This window comes from Bos indicus, chromosome 2 (assembly GCF_029378745.1).
Source record: "Bos indicus isolate NIAB-ARS_2022 breed Sahiwal x Tharparkar chromosome 2, NIAB-ARS_B.indTharparkar_mat_pri_1.0, whole genome shotgun sequence".
Classification (NCBI taxonomy): domain Eukaryota; kingdom Metazoa; phylum Chordata; class Mammalia; order Artiodactyla; family Bovidae; genus Bos; species Bos indicus.
Genome location: NC_091761.1, coordinates 118,131,339 through 118,139,218, shown reverse-complemented (window position 1 = coordinate 118,139,218; position 7,880 = coordinate 118,131,339). Strand labels below are relative to the sequence as shown.

The 7,880-nt window shown below is 46.3% G+C and overlaps 1 pseudogene; it reads right to left on the bottom strand.

Moving 5' to 3' along the window:
• Positions 1–816: 816 nt before the first annotated feature.
• On the bottom strand, positions 817–1,779 carry LOC109571631 (serine/arginine-rich splicing factor 9 pseudogene; annotated as a pseudogene).
• Positions 1,780–7,880: the final 6,101 nt, after the last annotated feature.

The window sequence follows — 7,880 nt, the reverse complement described above, 5'->3', positions numbered from 1 at the left end:
CTTCCTACAGGCAATATTTGTGCCTGTCTTCTCCCACAGTATGTTTCCTCATTTTCTCAAATCTAAACTACAACAACATTTTCAGAATTTCTACACTCATAACACTATGAAAAAAAACTAAGTGGAATTCTAAATTAGTGTGGAATTTTTGTTCCTGTTGTGTATTTAATATACCATTGCACAGGGTGTTTTTTAGGATTTTGCATTTGTATTTATAAATGAGATAGGTCTGCATGTTTTTGTATATTGCCACAGTCAGATTTATTTATTTATTTTGGGGGGGGGTTGTCTTTTTTTATAGCTCAGATACCAAGGACAAATATGAGACAAATTTAGGAGCAAAAGTGACAGAACCAAAACTTAAATGAGTTTTTTCCCCTGACCAACTTGCTAAAGTTGGTTTTGGTTAAGAATTTCCCAGTGATCTTTATGCTGGCACCCACTTTTAAAAGCCTGTTTTTAGCCTTCTCATTCCCTTCCCCTATCTGCAATGCTCCCCTTTTCATTAAAGCAGCTTAGTTTATATGGTTGGCCTTGAATTATAAGAAAACCCTGAAACTTCCCTCGGATGTGATGTTCTCAGACCATCGTCAGAGCAACTAACTTTATCCCCAAATAAGTAATCCACTCCTGCTCCTTACCAATTGGGCACAAGTTGCCACTGCAACTCAATGTTTTTTTTTTTTTTTTAAACATATGAGTGTGCCTCTTGGTGAAATCTATGAACACAATCAAAGACAACTACACCTGTCAGTTATTAAACGTTTAAAATACATTTCTAAACAGAATGGGCCGACTCAGTCACAGTAACTGCTGATCTCCATAGAAGAGCAACCCACAAGGATACAGCACTGATTTTTTTCACATCATCGGGGTGAAAAATATACAACTCGTTTCTGAACCAAAACCACAATTTCTGCAGTTAAAAATGTTTCACTGCTAATATGGCCCTGGTAGAAATTATGTAGTTTTATCTCCTTAAAAAAAAAAATTTAAAAAATCTCCTAAGCCACTAAATCATCAATCTGGAATGTAGATTCTGAGCACAAAGCAGCTCAGTTCACCTAAAAAATAAAGAAAAAATTCCCACCACCTGTCTCAGTAGGGTCTGAAAGGAGAGAAGTCGTGTGGGGAACCCCTGCTTTGGTATGGAGAGTCACGGCCCCTCGACCCAGACCGAGACCGTGAATAGCCATAGCTGGTGCTTCTCTCTGGATAAACTCGGATGTAGGATGTTTCACCCTCATGAGAGCGGAATTTGGTTTCATCCAGTTTACGCAGGGCATATTCCATGTCTTCTTTTCTGAGATACTCAACCATCCCCATTCCATCTTTCTGCACATCTGCGTAACAGACGTCCCCAGCTTCTCGCATGTGATCCTTCAGGTCCTGCCAGCTGCCTGATGGAGGAAGTCCTGAAACAAGAACTCGGAAATCAGATCTTCTTGTAGGAGGCCCACTCCTCCCACCGCGGGGCCACCCACCCCGACCTCCGTAAGTCCTGGGGAACTCCACACGAAGCCGACACTGGCCATAATCATAACCGTTCCTTCCATAAACTGCATCCTCAGCATCTCGGGGGTCCTCGAAGCGCACGAAGGCGAAGGGCACGAGGCCGTGCCGATTCTTGAGCTCGATCTCGCTGATGTGGCCGTACTTGTAGAACAGGTCCTCCAGATCCTTCTCGCGCACGTCGTTCGGAAGGTTCCCCACGTAGATGCGCCCGTCGCCCTCGCCGCCGCGCTCGTCCTCCCAGCCCGACATCCGCACCGCCCGACGCCGCGGGCCCGCCGCCGCCTCAGGCGGTGATCCCCCCACAGTGTCCCCGCGGGCTCGGAGGCGCTCAGCCGCACAGCATTGTGGGAACGAGAGCGGAAGCGGAGGGCGCCACAGTCAGGTTTAGAGTTACCCTGTTGTTCAGTCACTGAGTCGTGCCCAACTCTTTTCAACCCCATAGACCGCAGCACACCAGGCTTCCCTGTCCTTCATTGTCTCCCAGAGTTTGCTCAAACTCATGTCCATTGAGCCGGTGATTGTATCCAACCATCTCATCCTCTGTCACCCCATTCTTCCCCTGCCCTCAATCTTTCCCAGCATCAGGGTCTTTTCCAATGAGTCATCTCTTCACATCAGGTGGCCAAAGTATTGGAGCTTCAGCTTCAGCATCAGTCCTTTCAACGAATATTCAGGCTTGATTTCCTTTAGAATTAACTAATTTGATCTCCTTTCTGTCCAAAGGACTTTTAAGAGTCTTCTCCAGCATCACAATTTGAAAGCTTCAATTCTTCAGCACTCAGCCTTCTTTACGGTCCAACTCTCACATCCATACATGACTACTGGAAAAACCATAGCTTTGAGTCTATGAACCTTTGTCAGCAAAATGATGTCTCTGTATTTTAATACACTGTCTAGGTTTGCCATATTTTTTCTTCCAAGGAGCAAGTGTCTTTTAATTTCATAGCTGCAGTCACCATCTGCAGTGATTTTTGAGAACAATAGCAATGTTTTCTGTTCTTACTGTTTAAGTTTCCTATCTGGTCTTATCTTGCCATGGCATCTCCATACTTCTTTTTTGATACATCTTTCTGTTGGCTGAAGTATGTTTTTAAGTAATTTTAAAAGAAGAGCACGTGGCTGTTATGTTTTCTGTCTTGGCATATCTCAGAATGTCTTCTGTTGTTTTCATTAACTAACAACATATTGTGCTACAATACATATTTTATCACAATTTCTCACCTTCAAAATTGATTTAGACTTTGTTCCACTGTCTTTGAGCATTTTGTTCTGCAACTCTACTGTCTGATTTCAGTCAGAATTATATTTCTAGTGTATGAACACGTATGATATTCCCCCTTTATCTCTGTAATTATATGTTTAGCTATTTTTGACAGGATGGGATTCAGTGTGATATTCTTATCATTGGTCTTGCCTGGCACACTGAGCCTTTTCAGTATACACATGTGGTTCTATTTTCAGCTCCATTACATCTTTCTGATCCATTAGTTCTGGGCTTACTGTCAAGAACATCTTTTATCCTTGCTTGGTCCTCCCTATTTATCATTAAAAAAGAATTTCAAAAAACATTCTTCTTCTTAGGCGCTTAGTATGAGACTTAAATATACTAACTTAATTGCAATTCTATGGTCAATATTTTAAACTTAATGATCTTTTAGCACTTTCATTTTGCTAATTGCTATCTATTAACAAAGCCTCAAAGGATTAAAACTTTTATCACAGTGGTTTTCTTCACTCAAGACAAAAATAGGAAGTCAGTGCAAATTACTAGATTGCTCTGATCTGCTCTGCCCAAATTCTCCAGAACTGTGAGAAATGAATATCTGCAGTTTCAGCTCGGAGAAGGCAATGGCACCCCACTCCAGTGCTCTTGCCTGGAAAATCCCATGGATGGAGGAGCCTGGTAGGCTGCAGTCCATGGGGTCGCGAAGAGTCGGACACGACTGAAGCGACTTAGCAGCAACAGCAGCAGAAGTTTCAGCTACTCAGTCTGTGAGATTTTGTTAGGCAGCACAAGCTGACAAATAAAAATCAAGTAACACCATCATCAGAGTCCCCATCCCTGCTCCCATAGCAAGTTGAAAACTCTTCAACAGGATCTTGCAACTTCCCATTTAGGTACCTAGTGTCACAGACGAATAAACAGGAAATGCATAGAGATCCCTTGGTTCTGATTTCCCACTGTTTCCACAGTAGTGTGAACTGTGAAATGGACTGACTTCACCTGTCATCCAGAAAGGGGTGTAAGCAGTTTGGGCACCTAAAGAAAAGCATGTAATGAAACAGAGCTCCTTTTATAGTTGGAAAGGAAGATGACAAATACGGCCATAAGGACTTCTGGTGCCCTTCCTGGAGAGCATGATGGATTCTAGAGATAATGATGGCTTTGGATTTCCAACTCCTTCTGAGTGGAGTACTAAAGGTTTCTCTTTGCAACACAGTCTCCATGCGTTATGGTAAAAGACCCTTCTCCCCACTGGTTTGCCAGTAGGCAGGATTGCTGTGCTGTAAATTACCTTGAATCCATTTGTGACCTTCTCTTTCATTCTGGCACTGATAAACTGAATCAGGTCTCTCTCACTCTGTTCTGTCATGGCTCTGGATTGCTCTGTTATTGGGGAAAAAAAGAAAACCACTCAAGAGTCATTTCTTTCAGGTTGAAAGTTTCAGCCACTATCAGTTCAGTTGCTATGACAACCAAGACCCTTAGCCCTGGGACCATCCTTTAACTTCCTTTTGTTGCTGTTCTCTTTCCTACTTGCAAGAGTGGGGTTTGATTTATTCTGCTAGGCTTAGTGGTCCATATCTTTCCCCAGTCCTTCTGAGCTGGAGACTCAGATCCATCCTCCTTTTGTTCTGTCACTGCCCAGGCCCACCAAGTTTTGGCCCCCATCTCCTTAAACGATAAAAACTCTTAGTGTGGGGCTTCTGTGGTGGTCCAGTGGTTAAGACTGTGCTTCTACTGCAGGGGCCACAGGTTCGATTTGTCGTGCACAGGCAAATACATAAAAACTCCTAATGAAATCAGTGTCAGTGACATCCCTGCAGACAGTGTGACTTGTGTCTCCCTGGAGACCTCTTCTAGTCCTGTACCCAGGCTGTTTCTCTCTTCCTGGTCCAACATGGTCCCATTCCCTACTGGCCGGAGCTGCTGAGAATCCAGGTCACCTCAGGACTGCCCCCTCCCAAGTTGTGACATAGGAGGTGACTGTTGTTGTTGCTGCCGTTCAGTCCCTCAGTCATGTCCAACTCTTTCTGACCCCATGGACTGCAGCACACCAGGCTTTCCTGCCCTTCACTGAGTGAAAAAGTGAAAAGTGAAGTCGCTCAGTCGTGTCCGACTCTTCGTGACCCCATGAACTGTAGCCTACCAGGTTCCTCAGTCCATGGAATTTTCCAGGCAAGAGTACTGGAGTGGGTTGCCATTTCCTTCTCCAGGGGATCTTCCAGACCCAGGGATCGAACCTGGGTCTCCCACATTGCACGCAGATGCTTTACCATCTAAGCCACCAGGGAAGCCTTCACTATCTCTCGGAATTTGCTTAAACTCATGTCCATTGATTTAATGATGCCATCCAACAGCCTCATCCTCTGTCACACCCTTCTCCTCTTGTCCTCAATCTTTCCCAGCCTCAGAGTCTTTTCCAATGAGTCTTTGTATCAGGTGGCCAAAGTATTGGAGCTTCAGCATTAATCCTTCTAATGAATATTCAGGGTTGATTTCCTTTAGGATTGACTGGTTTGATCTTGCTGTTCACGGGACTCTCAAGAGTCTTCTCCAGAACCACAGTTGGAAAGCATTAATTCTTTGGTGCTCAGCCTTCTTTATGGTCCACCTTTCACATCTGTATGTGACTACTGGAAAAACCATAGCTTTGACTATATGAACCTTTGTCAACAAAGTGATGTCTCTGTATTTTAATACACTGTCTAGGTTTGTCATAGCTTTTCTACCAAAGAGCAAGCATCTTTTAATTTCACGGCTGCAGGAGGTAATAAATGACTCTTAAATGATCCTCTGAAGCTGGGAAGAGCTACAGCTTCAAAAATTGAATAAAGAAAACTTTACAGAGTGACTGGAGGAATTATATATAAAAATATAGTGTCCCCTCTAGCTGATTCCAGAAATTCAACCTTGGAAAAGTCATTCTTAGGAGCTGGGCAGGCGTGGTTTCCTGGTCAAGAATACCTGCTCTTGAGAGAGCAGACTGGGCTGAGTGCCTTTCTTAGATGCTTTCCAAACTTCTGCTGAGCCAGACCTGGCTGAGCAAGCTCACATCTCACGTGTAGCTGTGGGGCCTGCTTCCGGCTGGCCTGGTCAGTCCTGCTGGGTGCCATGGCCCCTCTTCTTCACTCCCCCAAGCCGTGAGGACCCTGACTGTTTCTCTTTCCTCCTAAAGATGCTCCCACTCCATTCCCTAGAAACTTTCTGCCTGCAATTGAGCGTGAGGGCTACAGGAATCTCAGCTCTCCCTTCTGTTATCATCCCTGGGGAAAAAAAAAATCAAAGCACACATACTATCACTTTAGCACCGTGGGGTGACACAAGATCATGAAATCCAGGAAGCCATGGTCTTACACGCTTCTGCTCTGGTCTCAAGGGGCCATTGCATTTCAAAAACCATCCAGAAAAGGGAGTACCATTCAGTGAAGCCCTGCCAGCCTGGACTCCTCAGGCTGAGTGCCAACAGGCATGCCAACTGGATAAAGCCAAAGCTAGGACACGGTTGGCACTGGAGGTACTTCTCCCCATGAGCAGCCACTGGCACCTGATTATGTACAGAGAGGTTGGGCAGACCCTGCAGGAGCTCCCTCTTCCATCATCCGGATGTTACACGGAGGCCAGTTTTCCAAAAGACTGCACGAGGCCTCAAGCAGGAACTCAGCAATGAGGACAGTGACCCAGACCTGGACACAAGACCTGAGGAGCAGCAAAAAGGGGCGGCGGCATGTCCAGAGTCTCAGCTGATACCAGAACTCATCTGCCAGGCCGCCCTAGGCAGGATCTGTTTAATGTGGAGTGACAGTTTGACAGAATAAACTCTGTAGGGGATGAATGGAGGCAGAAACATCCTTCCTTCACAAGGGCAGCATCAAGGTTTCTAGTTTCAGGCACAACAATGGTTCTCTAGGCTCCATAGCCCCAGGCAGAGCATCCAGGCTCCGCGGTTGCAACATTCAGATCCAAGGCTGTAACTGTGCCTGGCGGTCAAGATGTGGAAGGAGGGGGTGAATCAGCTGACCCTGTGACTAGGTTCTGAACTGATTCATGGGCCCACGAAAGTGCCCTGGGGAGCATGGGAGCCTGGTCTCTCTGCCCACAAGCAGGTGGGTTCTGGCGGCCAGTGAAAGGGGCTTCAAGTTCACAGGCACATGTTAGTACTTGGTTGTTGTTTTGATCCTAAGTTGTGTCTGACTCTTGTGACCCAAAGGACTGTAGCCCGCCAGGCTCCTCTGTCCATGGAATTTTCCAGGCAAGAATACCGGAGTGGGTTGCCATTTCCTTCTCCTGGGGATCTTCCTGACCCAGGGATCGAACCTGAATCTCCAGTATTGCAGCGGATTCTTTACCGCTGAGCCACCTGGGAAGCGCCACATTAGTACTTACTTGCAGGAAAAGCCAGAGGTGTTCCAGCACATCCTCACATCCTGGGGGTAGGAATATCTCAGCGTGAGAGGCCAACCCCTCAGAAGTACAACAGAGGACTGGTCTCAACACAGGGAAGTGCGACACCTACAAGTGCTGATGCCAACCTAAATTTTCCCAGCCGGAGCCTAAGGGCAGGCCTGGCTATTTCTGCATCTAGACCATGACCCTGTTTATTTGGGCAGCTGTGCCTTATATCAACACCATCTCAATTTCTAGTTCCTCAAAGAAGTTTTCCCTGGACTCCTGTAGCCCTGGTTTTGAGCTCTTGGGAGAATCCGGGCAAAGCAGAACATGTAGAGGAGGTTTTCCTATTCTCTCAGAATAGACTCAACCCAGCAGGCACTCTGGACTTCTGCAGGCGATGGTACAGTGCTGCCCCACCACCAGAGGGCAGTGTGAACCCCTTCCAGAGGTGCTAGGCAGGAACATGGTGGCGGTGGTGGTTTAGTCTCTAGGTCGTGTCCGACTCTTGCGACCCCATGGACTGTATCCCGCCAGGCTCTTCTGTCCATGGAATTTTCCAGACAAGAATACCGGAGTGGGTTGCCATTTCCTTCTCCAGGGGATCTTCCTGACCCAGAAATCGAAGCCGGGTCTCCTGCATTGCTGGTGGATTTTTTTACCGACTGAGCTACGAGGGAAGAACCCTGTAGGAACTGGGAACTAGGAGAAGTAGCGAGGGTTTTTCAGGGTCAAAGGAACTCTCAAAGGCTCT